Source organism: Polypterus senegalus, chromosome 15 (assembly GCF_016835505.1).
Source record: "Polypterus senegalus isolate Bchr_013 chromosome 15, ASM1683550v1, whole genome shotgun sequence".
Classification (NCBI taxonomy): Eukaryota; Metazoa; Chordata; class Cladistia; order Polypteriformes; family Polypteridae; genus Polypterus; species Polypterus senegalus.
This window is the reverse complement of record NC_053168.1, coordinates 82,669,275-82,682,237: the sequence shown is the minus strand read 5'-3', so window position 1 is coordinate 82,682,237 and position 12,963 is coordinate 82,669,275. Positions and strand designations below refer to the sequence as shown.

The 12,963-nt window shown below is 35.5% G+C and overlaps 1 protein-coding gene across 1 annotated transcript in view; it reads left to right on the top strand.

Annotated features, from left to right (window-relative positions):
* The first annotated feature begins 4,006 nt into the window (after positions 1-4,006).
* LOC120515500 (E3 ubiquitin-protein ligase NRDP1-like) overlaps positions 4,007-12,963 on the top strand; it is a 79,938-nt gene continuing 70,981 nt past the window's right edge. The window contains exon 1 of the mRNA XM_039736561.1: positions 4,007-4,065. The gene's annotated coding sequence lies outside the window, so the exon portion shown is untranslated. The remainder of the gene's footprint in view (positions 4,066-12,963) is intronic.

Below are 12,963 nucleotides of genomic sequence, written 5' to 3'. Positions count from 1 at the left end.
GCAATTTTTATTTTTAAAGCACATTTACAACAGCCAGAACTGAACCAAAGTGCTATACAAGAAACGGTAAAAGAAGCAGCTCAAATTTACAGTATGTACACATCACAACCTGCAAACATAACCAACCATTACATAAAAGATAAACTCAAAATACCCATAAATACATATTTATAATCATGAATGTACATAAGTTATACAAACAATGTCATCCTCTTGCAGGGTCAAATGGCAGCAAGAAGAAATAAGACTGTAATGGTGACTTAAAAAATGGTCGGTGTTGGAGCAGACCTAATATAATAAGGTGAGCCATTCCAGAGAAAAGGAGCAGCCACAGAAAATGCCTAATTCCTTCTTTGCTTCAGCCTCAACCTCGGTACCACTAAGAGCATCTAGCTAGTAGACCTCAGGGCTCTTGTTGGCACGTACAAGTGAAGAGGTTCTGAGAGGCAAGATGCGGCTGATTCATTCAAACATTTGAAAACAAAAACAGAATTTTAAAATCAATTCTGAAACGGACCAGAAGCTAAAGAATGAAGCAAGGTCAGTATTGGTAAAATATGGCCACACTTACCAGAGTCATTCAATAAGAACAGCAAAGTTGTGGAATAGTTGTAGGTGTCGTAACAGGGCCCGACCAACACCTACATACAAAGAACTGCAATAGTCCAAATGAGATGTTGTAAAAGCTTAGATGGCCTTTTCAACATCACTGAAAGAAGGAAAAGCCTTAATTTTAAAAAGTCTCAAATGGAAAATGCTTCATTTAACCTCACAGTTTATCTGTTTGTCGAGTTTGAATGAGCTGTCAAAGATCACGCCTGGGCTCCTAACTGAAGCATATAATACGTATATGGCAAGGGGTCCAAGAGCAACATCAGACCTTCTGAACTTTTGGACACCACCATCACAGTTTTATTGTCATTTAGTTTAAGAAAATTAATTGCCATCTAGGGTTTAATATCATTCAAGCACACGTGGAGGGTCTGTATTTTCTCCCTTTGACTTTAGTGGAAAATAGATTTGAGTATCATCAGCATAGAAGTGAAAGGAGAAGCCATACTTCTTAACAATGGAGCCTAAAGGTGACATGCATATCAAAAAGAGAACTGGTCCAAGGATGGAACCCTGTGGAACCCCACAAGTAAGAGGAGCTACAGAGGATGAGAACTCACCCAAATGAAGAGAAAAGCTCCTATTGCTTAGATAAGATTTAAACCATTTAAAGGGCATTACACCTTGGATGCCTACTACTGTTCAAGACGGGATATAAGAATCAAAAGCTGAGGTAAGATCTAGCATTACAAGAATGGCAGAATCTCCAGCATTAGTGGTTGGGAAGAGGTCATCCTAAACTTTTAACAAGGATGTTTCACTGCTGTAAGAACATCTATATCTGGATTGGAAGTTTTCCAGAATGCTGTTTTCATCCAGAAATGTTTGAGTTGGGACAGCATTTAAGATTTTAGAATAAAAACAGTAGTTTAGAAATTTGCCTGAAATTTGACACATTAGAGGGTCCTGGCTTGTTTTTTTTAATAGGTTTCTGCATCACAGTGTGTTTCAAGGCAGCAGGAACACAAACAGATCAAGCTAGCATTTATTAAGGTAACAATACTTGGTCTGACAGAATAAAAAAAAACCCTTAACTAATAGAAGGGGACACTGTCCAGGGGGCAATTTGTAGGATTCAGGCGTTGCACCAAATCAGACAACAGAGACGATGATACAGGTTCAGAGTGGCCAAAGACAGCTGAACACACTATGGGAAGAGATGAATCCTTAGCAAGCAGTGAGACCGATGACCTAATGACGGTAATCTTATTTACAAAAAAATGATATCTCCATTTGGAGAGTAAGTTAATTGGGGTATGCGAGAAATGACAAATTCCTAATACAAGAAATTGTATATGGCGATTCAAGGATTTAAAATCACTAAAACACTGATTTGTAATTATTGCATCTACCCAAAGAAAACATTTTTAAAGTTAAGATTAAAATGTTAGTTTAGTTCCAAAATAAATAAAAAAGATGGTTTATGGAAGTGCAACTTTCAATAAGGCAAATTTTTACATTTCTTTAGAAAAACAAACGATATAATATCTATTAAGCTATTTAAGAGATTTGCTTCACTTTTTTCATAAGTACATACTTATAAGTTAGGGTCCCAGGGAGAACAATTATGCGTTGAAATTTAAAACCAGGAAAACGTTTGACAGTTTAATAACTCCACTTGAAATTTATCAACATTACAGCAGAAGCGTAGAACAAAATTAAGAAAACACAATTCAAGACAGACAATGGAAATGAAGGTACCCATGAACTGTATAGTAAGCTGGATCATTTAAAATATAATAAACAATATAAACAATTTTAAAAGTTTCTTTTACTGAGAACTCCAAAGTTTACACCTTCATTTTCATGCCTGTTGATTGTCATGTTGTGTTATTGATCATCATTTATTTTGTAACATAAAAGATTGTCATTAACGGAATTTTCCTTTATTGAACGAGGTTCCAGAAATAATGTCAGACAATGTCAGTATTGTAAAAATAATTTCAAATATTTTGAATGATAGAATTCACTATAACAGCAGTTTGAACAACCACATTCTTATTTAGTATGGTGTTTCCTTAACTAAAAATATGTTGTCCTCTTTCTTTTAACTAATGAATCCTGAGTCATAAATTATAAAACTGTTTTTTTGTTTATAAAAGTAAATACGACAGTAATACCATAAAGAGAAACTTGCATTATTTCCTCGTGAGTGGAGGAAGTCATATTAATATCGTCTTTTAGGGTTACAGGGTAAATCTATGTTACTAGTTTTTCAACGTAGAGAAAAGCCAAGCAAAATGATACGTTGCTCAACGAAACTCATTTTGCAAGGTGTCATTTTGGTTGGCTTTTCTCTACATTCATAATGGCTAACACAGTACAACACCCGAGTTTTTCAACGAAAGCGACGTGAGAGAGGACGGACGCGAATGCTGGGGGCGTGGTGTGGAAGGCAGGAGGCGTGAAAGCCAAGACTGAAACGGATATAATTGGCCCTTGAGTTCCTGTTTCTTGCCCCTCCCATTTCCGTTGAAGACTACGTAAACAACCAAAATTGTTCGCACGCAGAACCGATATATTTCGTATGAGAAACCGACATAGTACAGACATACAAACAATAGAGTTGAAGCGCAAAACCGACGTTACCCACATGAAACCAGTATAAGATGTGCATGAAACTAATACAGTGCATACACAAATATTTGCGAAAGGGGAGGTAATTATTACTATTTAACAGAGTCTACCCTTGTAATGAACACAAGGCTGAAGTTAGGTACGTATTCGGCCGTCTATTTATTCGCTCCCAGCTACATGCTTGCGTGCAACCCGCGAATGTACTTTTTCACAGTTTTTGCAAACTAGTTACTTATTCAAAAGGCAAAATATTTCACATTCACGACTGATACCCTTGTCCAACATAACATTTAGTTACTACTGGTTACATTTCTTATACCCAGCGTTCCCTCACCGTGCCACCCAGACAGGTGAAGTGACTTGCTCATGGTCACGCAGTGTCAGTATCTGGACTTGAACCCACAAACGCAGGGTTTAAAAGTGCAAAGTCTTAACCGCAATGTCCCAATGTCATATTTGAGAGCACTTTACACCAGTCCAGTGTCAGACCTATATTCCTAATTCTATTCCTAATCGGACACCTAGATTACACTATTTTGCTTAATTTAAGGACAAACATTGTGGACACGTTTACAAAAACATACCAGTAAATGCTAAATATGGTGTTACGAAAAAAGTGACATTTATGCTTAGCATTGGAGCCAAGCATCAGGACTGATTGGTTCTCTGCTCTTTACATGGCTCGTTATACTTAAAAGGGCTTCTTTCCTCTTGCAGCTCATTCTTTAAGTGATTCATCCCTGGCTGACGTAACATGTCCAGCGCCGTTAAATAGACAGAGAGCGCATGAGAAGAGGCACATCGGATGGTGACTCGTGTTGTAAAATAAGAAGCGCGGATCGGACAATATCGTAACATTTGCTGTCGTTTTTGCGGGTGAGTGTTTTTCAAGAAAATTAGAAATAAATTGAGGGTGCATATGTAATCCGTAGCATCAACGAAGATACACTATCTACATTATCACAATCATACAATTAATTTTGTTAGTTTGGAGTAATGGTTTATCAGTCACAACTTATTAATGGACTTGTGTCAAATTTAGTCTAAGGTTATCTTTTAAAGGTAAATTAAATTAAAGAAATGCAGTCAAATATGCGAAATTGCGTGTACAGAGTCCTTTAACTGAGATCATTTCGAGGGATTTTTGGTTAAGGATGACAGTGCGTTATTATTTTTACATTTTTATAAAGCGTTTAATTCGATTGACAACAGGTTTATTTTTAAGGTATTGCTTTTTTGGTTTTGGCCCATTCTTTATATAGTGGTTGCAATCGTTCAATTAAACTCCGTAATGGATCATCATCAAGATTTGATATTAAAAGAGATATTAGGCAAGGCTGTCCACTTTGCCAACTCTTTTGTTTTCATTGGTAATGCAAACAATGGCCCTTCATATTAGTATCATTTTCAAAGTATCAATCGGTTTGGAGAGAAGTTAAAATTTGTCAGCGGATGACACCACATTTTTTTTAAAGAAATGAACAGGAGGTTGTAAAAGCAATTTAGAGAATGAAAATCTTCTCATCTGTGTCAGGAATAACCCTTAATACTGGAAAATGTGAAATTTCGCCATTAAAGAATTGTAAAATTGAATTTCCTTGTACTGACTTTTCAGTAAAACAAAAAGCAAAACATTTAGGAATTTAGATATGTAAAGATCACTTAGAAAGAACAAAGTTAAATTTTACTCCCATTATGGAAAAAAAATATTTAAAAAAAAATGGTTGATCAGAGACCTGTCTTTAAGGGTTGTGTGTTTTTGTTTTAAAAGTGGAGGGCACATCATGGTCAGTTTATACAGCAATATCGTTATGACATACCAATCTGTAATAAATAATCTGCATAAACTTCTTTATACTCTAATTTTATCTGGAAAAACAGATATCATGATCTTAAAAAAATTCTTGCTAATACAACAGGGCCAAAGTGGACTGAATGTTTTATATTTTAAAATGTCAAAAGCTGTTTTTAGCATTAAATAGATAAAAACTTTCTAAAAACTACAAACAGTATGTTGAATATCACCTGTAGATTTGCTTTTGAGAACCTGGGTGGACTTGAGTTTTTATTAAAATGCAATTTCTGATTCTAAAAGAACACTTGATAAGTTATTGAATTCCCATAACAAAGCACTTATATCTTGGACAGTGGCCTGTAAACACAATATTCCCCACATTTATTTTAATTTGGAATAACAGACATATAATATATAAAAATAAATCCATCTTTTTTCAAACACGGTTTGACAATAATATTATACTGGTAAGACAATTATTAAATCAGAATGATTTTTTATTATCTTGTGAAGAGTTTTTGAAAACTTTTCACATTCCAGTTGCACGTAAAGAATACACAATAGTGTTTGATGCCATCCCCAGGGGGGATTTGACTTTGCCAAAGGGCAGTCATGGAATAGACAGGCAGTTGACCGGTCATTTGACATGTAATATATTATGGGGAGGTGCTGATTTTTTAGATAAGAAATGTTACAATAATTTTATAAGAAATATATGTTCAATAATTTATATTCTACCTGCAAAAACCTATTGGAACACTAAAGTTGTAAATGTTAATTAGCAAAATGCTGGATGATATCAAGTATATATTATATGACCAATAAAATTAAGAAAGTGTCATAAACACATTTACCCAGTTAAGCAAATATTACCCAGGTTCAAATTCAGCCTAGATGAGAACTGCATATTTTGTAATATGGATAAAGAAACTACTGTATAATGCATTTGTTTTATCAATTTATTCATTCCAAAATGTTATGGAAGGACCTTGAATATTTTGTACAAATGTCTTGGAATCTTAAGATATCTTTCCATTATTTTGATGTTTTATTTTATTTTACATACCCAGATGTGGACAAGGGATTTATAAATTTATTATTGATAATGGAGAAATACCACATCTATAAAATTGAACGATGAAGTCCACACAGTCTGTTTAAAATAGAAATGGAATTTTATGTAAAAACCTTTCAAAATATTAAAAATAAGCAAACTGAAAGAACTACTGACACACTCAATTATGTCAAATTCTTTATGTAAATGAGTTAAACACCCCTGGTTTTGCAGGAATTTGCATTATTTGCCTTATTTGTCAAATGTGTTTTAAACAATACCATTTGTTTATTGTATTTGTAATGTTTATTAATAAAGCATTAAAAATGATATTTTGACATAACAAAACTATTTTATTATTACTAAATTATTCTTAGAGTAGCCCCAAATAACTCAGGGTTCACTGGTCTTTGTTTGTTGCCTGTTCTCAATTAGTGCCTTTCGTATCAGACAAGGGCTAGTCAAAGATTAATGAGTAGTTGAGTGTATCAATAGGCTCCAGTAGCAGATATGGCGCAATCAGAGGTTAGTGATGACTTCAGTGTATCAACAGGGTGCTCATGAGAAATCCTAGACTTCACAAAACAAGCTGCTATGACGTCTGTCCTGCAGCCCATCCATGACACTGTTTACATATACTGTACCTATAGTCTAGTTTTATTAATTTGTTATAAATGTTTGTGTGTGTGTTTATTAGGTACTAAGAAGTACTATTATAATAAAACATCTGTCTGGCACAAATTAGTATGTGTAAGGTACTAAATATAAAATTAACAGAATAATAATTTTAAAGCTAACCTTTTAGTCCAAGCACTTCCAAATGTGTGCTTTTTACAACTGCTTTACTCAGTGGCATGTACTGTTTTGCTTTCTTTGTGAGCTTTTTAATTATTTGCATATTTATCTATGCATATGGTATATATGCAAAATAGTTTAACACATTCAGTGGATTCAAAAAGTATTAGATGCTTTCACTTTTTTCATAGTTTTCTATGTAGCACCATTGTGTAAAAATAATTAACATTCATTCTTTCTTCGCATCAAGCAACAGTCAGAATGACAAAAGGATTTCAGGCATTTTCACAAACTTATTAGAAATAAAGCATTGAAATATCACGTTGCCACGAGTCTCCAGGTCCTTTTATTGTGGCACTTGAAATTTGTCTGAAGTGCTTCTCATTTTATTGATCATCATTGAGGTATTTCTCACATTTTTTTTTCCAGCTATGGTTAATTCAGTCTGGATTAGCGAACAGCACACACCTGTCTATTGTCACTTGGCAAAAACCAAGTCATGAGGTCAAAGGAATTGCCTACTGGGCTTACAGGATTCGGTCAAAAAACAAATCTGGGGAAGGCCATAAAAATCTTTGCAGTATTTTTTAAGGTTCCCAGTAACACAGTTGGTTTTATTATTCTTAAAAGGAAGACATTTGGAACAACCACAACTCTTTCTAGAGCTGACAACCCAGCAAAAGTAAGCAAAAAAAGCCCATGGCAAGAGAGGTGACCAAGAACCCAATGGTCATTCTGGTTGAACTCCAGAGAACCTGTGTGGAGATGGGAGAAACTTCTAGAAGTACAACTGTTACTGCAACATTCCTTGAATGTGGGCTTTATTTGAGAGTGACCAGGCAGAAGCCTGTCCTCAGTAAAAAAAAATGCAAGAAGTTTGTTTGGAGTTTGCAAAAGGGCACCTTAAAGGCTCTCAGACTGTGAGAAGCAAGATTCTCTGATCTGATTAAACCAAGATTAGTGTTGTGTCTGAAGGAAACCAGGAGGCGTTCATTACATGTGCAATACCATTCCAACGTAGAAGCATGGTGGTGGCAGCATCATGGTGTGAGGTCGATCTTCAGCAGCTGGGACTTGGATGGGTTGAGGGAGAGCTGAACAGACCAAAGTACAGAGGTAGCATTAATGAAAACTTTCAGAATGGGCTGAAGGTTCAACTTCCAAAAGGACGATGACCCTAAGCACAAAGCAAAGACAACACTTAGCAAAATGTAAAAAAGTGAAGGGGTCTGAATACATTTTGAATTCACTGTATCAAATTAACAAAGGTTTTTAAATAGGGTCAATAATAACAATAACAATAATAATTCTAAACAGGTTTGGCACAATTGTGTAAATGTCAATGACTTCTGAATATATTTTTGCAAAAACAGTTTCAAATACTAGATATAGTTCTTTCCTAGTCATACATAACTAGCACAATTCCTCACAGAAAGACAGGCTGCATGGCTAACTGTGCTATATTGCATTATATAGTACATTTAAGGCTTGTGAATACAGGTTTGGTACAACTGAAAATAACTTTGTGGCCTGTAAATGTATTAATGCTGAAACACATTCTAACACTACTGTAGAAAAAATACTTTCCTACTAGGAAATCTCTACTTGGAACAATTCCTTACTGGTAGACCAGCTACATTACTAAAGGTACTGCATTACACTCTGCAGTGTTTCTAAGGCATATAAACACTGGTTTGATGTGATTGAGTACACAGTTGAAGTCAGAAGTTTACATATACTTTGGTTTAATTCTTTAAAACTCACTTAATAACACCTCCACAGATTTTTATATTAAACTATAAATCTGGTATATCATTTAAGACATCTATTTTGTGCAGGGCAAAATCATTTTTTTCTAATAATGTTCACAGACGATTGTTTAACTTTTTATTTTATACTGATGCTTTGTAAATGTTATTAAGGTAAAAAGAAGCCTTTGTTGAGGTCTTACTAAAGAACAGTAAATTACTAATTTTATTAATTTTAATTTTTAAGAGTTGGTCTCGTCCGATGCGAGAGATGGACATCTGAAGTGGAGCTCCGCTAGCAGCGGTGTTATTTTTCATATTATTTGCTTATTATCCTGAGATATCTTGTATTTATTCAACCCGAGAGGGACTGCTACAGTATATGTAAGCACATATAAACATGATTGCTATTACTGCATTAAGACTTGTTATGCTTATGCTGGACACATTTTTAACACCATCCCCCAGGTTTATTATCTGGGTGTATCATCTTAATGCACTAAAATTGCTGTAGACTATATATGTATATATTGTAAGTGCAAAACTTCTTTTTTTTTTTTTTTTAAGACTATATTGATAATAGATATCTCTGTCTTTTAACCCTAAAGCGCCACTGCATTGGGGCTTGTTGTGCTTTGGACGTGCTCTGTCTCTGGGTATGTCAGAGGACTGGGACTGCGTGAAGTGGGTTTTAGCCTTACTTGGGGAGGCAAAAAGGAGGTGGGGGTTAAGGGGGGGAGAGAAAGAGAGCAGGCTTGATCTATACCTAATCTATCCTCTCAATCTTTATAATTATAACTATCAACGTAATAATAAGCTGCATGGCAACAACTCTTGGGGAAATAGGAAATTAAGACCTAAACTGTCTCACTTCCAGTTAAGACTATAAAATGACATCAAAAACTCAGAATCAGTGTCTCCATGATGGGACAGTTAACTTCGTAAGCTGAAATGTTAAAGGCCTGAATCACGAATTAAAGAGAAAGAAAGTACTTTCTCACCTAACAGGTCTAAATGCTAAAATAGTATTTTTACAGGAAACCCACTTACTAAGCAAGGATCAGTTCCGGCTGCAAAAAGACTGGACTGGCCAAATGTTCCATTCTAGTTTTACAAAGAAAACTAGAGGAGGGAATTCTCATACATAGAACAGTACCATTTGTAGCATCAGATGTAGTATTGGATCCTGAAGGGAGATATGTAATGGTCATGGGAGACTTATCTAACTGTAAAATGATTTTGATAAATGTTTATGCACCTAATGTTGATGATAAGGAATTTATACAAAATTTATTTGCATCCATTCCCAATCTGAACACTCATAAAGTTATAATGGCTGGGGACTTTAATTGTGTTTTAAATCCACTTTTAGATAGGACTTCCTCCACAGGGGGAACTGCATCTAACACCGCAAAGATAATTACAAAGTTTATAACTGATCACAACTTATCAGATCCCTGGAGGTTTTTAAACCCAAATTCAAGAACATATTCTTTCTACTCACCAGTACATCATTGCTACTCAAGGATTGATTACTTCTTTATAGACAATAACTTCTTGCCTAAGATTAAATCTTGTAAATACGATGCTATTGTTATTTCGGACCATGCACCTATGATCTTGGAGCTGAAATTACTAAGCCCCATACACTCACCCGCAGATGCGCCTCAACCCTTCTATTAGCTGACGAGAATTGTACTGAATTTATATCCAAACAAATCAAATTCTTTCTAGAGACAAATACATCCCCTGAGATCTCTGCAGGAATACTCTGGGAAACTCTTAAGGCCTTCTTAAGAGGACAGATTATCTCATATCTTTCCCACAGAAATAAATCCGAAGCCAAGAAAGTAGCAGAAATAAAAGCGAAATTACTAAAATAGATGAAGAACATGCCAGACTACCAAGCGAGACTCTACATAGAGGAGGCAGGCTCTACATTCAGAATTAAACCTCTTGACAACTAAAGAAACTGAACAACTAATTTACAAATCCAGACATCATTACTATGAACATGGAGAGAAAGCTAATAAGCTTTTAGCTCAACAAATTCACAAGCAAGAAGTGCATAGCGCAATCTCGTAATCACTAACACGAACGGAGATAAAATCATGAACACAAAAATATAATGCACACTTTCAGAGACTACTATAAATCCCTATATACTACTGAGTTTAAAGAAGACAATACACAATCTAATGCATTTCTGGATACATTACAGATACCACAAATAGACGCTTTTAGTGTGGAGGAACTTGATAAACCTCGGTGTTATCAGAATTACTAGATGCTATAAAGTCACTCCAAGGTGGAAAAGCAGCAGGCCCTGATGGCTACCCTGCAGAGTTTTACAAGAAATTCTCCGCTCAGCTAGCTCCCTCCTATTAGCAACATTTACAGAAGCCAGAGATAACCAATCTCTTCCACAAACCTTTCGCCAAGCACTAATCACTGTCTTTCCAAAACAAAATAAGGACTTATTACAATGTGCATCATACAGACCAATTTCACTTCTGAATAACGACGTTAAAATACTCTCTAAAATCATAGCTAGAAGGATGGAGAAAGTGCTCCCTCGTAATATCACAAGACCAAACTGGATTTATTAGGGGCCGACACTTATCTTCAAATCTTGACGCCTGTTTAATGTAATATACTCACCAACTAAATCAAACACCCCAGAAATATTATTATCATTGGATGCAGAAAAAGCATTGACATGATTGAATGGAAATACCTTTTACTACATTGGAGAAGTTTGGGTTTGGCCCGAACATTTGTGCATGGATTAAATTACTGTATACTAACCCAGAAGCTTCAGTTTGCATCAACAACATTTGCTCAGACTACTTTAAACTAGAACGTGGCACTAGACAAGGATGCCCTTGTCACCACTGCTGTTTGCATTGCCATTGAACCACTGGCAATACATTGTCGAAATACTGATCAGATAAAGGGGATTAGCAGAGAAGGACTGGAACAGAAAATCTCATTATATGCAGATGACATGGTACTGTATATATCGGACCCAGAAAATTCTGTGCCTGCAGTCTTAGCAGCACTCACAGAATTTCAAAAGATCTCTGGTCTCAGAATTAATCTGAATAAAAGTGTACTCTTTCCAGTGAATTCTCAAGCATATAATATTAGATTAGACACCCTACCTTTTATCATTGCAGAACAGTTTAAATACCTAGGGTAAACATCACAAGTAAACATAAAGCTCTTATCAACAAAATTTTCGCGTCTGCATGGAAAAAATTAAACAAGACTTGCATAGATGGTCAACCCTTCATCTCACACTAGCTGGAAGAATTAACACTGTTAAGATGAATATTCTTCCTAAGCTCCTTTTTATTTCAAAACATCCCAATATACATTAATAAATCATTCTTTAAAGCAATTAGATTCAACAATAACCTCATTTATTTGGAATTCAAAACATCCACGCATCAAAAGAGCGACCCTACAAAGACAAAAGGCAGAAGGCGGCATGGCTCTACCTAACTTCCAGTTTTATTACTGGGGCAAATATACAGTCGATAAGAACCTGGACACAAATAGAAGAACATACACAGGCTTGGACCGCAATAGAAGTAAAATCCTGCAGTACTTCTTTGTATTCCTTGCTCTGTGCTCCAATAATAACACGTTATCGGCAATACACTAATAACCCAATTGTGCTCCACTCACTTAGAATCTGGAACCAATGTAGAAAGCATTTTAAGACGGAGAAGCTTCTATCTGTGGCACCTCTGCAAGAGAACCACCTCTTTCAACCTTCACAAACATATGCAGTTTTAATATCTGGAAAAATTTGGAATTAACTTGCTTAGAGATCTTTATATAGACAACGTCTTTGCATCCTATGAACAATTACATTCCAAATTTAACATTCCAGCTACACATTTCTTTCACTATCTTCAAATCAGGAACTTTGTTAAACAGAACCTTCCAGATTTTCCTCATCTGGCACCCTCATCCATGCTGGAAAAATATTGCTCAATCTCAAGGACTTAGACTCCATCTCTACAATATATAAAATCATTTTACAATCCCTTCCTTTCAAAGATCCAAGAGGACACTGGGAAAAGATCTCTCAATTAATATATCAGAAAGGAGTGGAAAGTAGCAATGCAGAGAATTCACTCGAGCTCCATATGCGCAAAGCATACAATTATACAACTCAAAATTATATATCGAGCACATTTGTCTCGACTAAAACTCTCCAAAATGTTTCCAGGGCATGATCCAACCTGCGAACGTTGCAACCAAGTCCCAGCCTCACTAGGTCACATGTTCTGGGCCTGCACCAAATTAACATTATTCTGGACAAAAATTTTAATTACCTTTCAGATAGCCTTGGACTCACAATCCCTCCT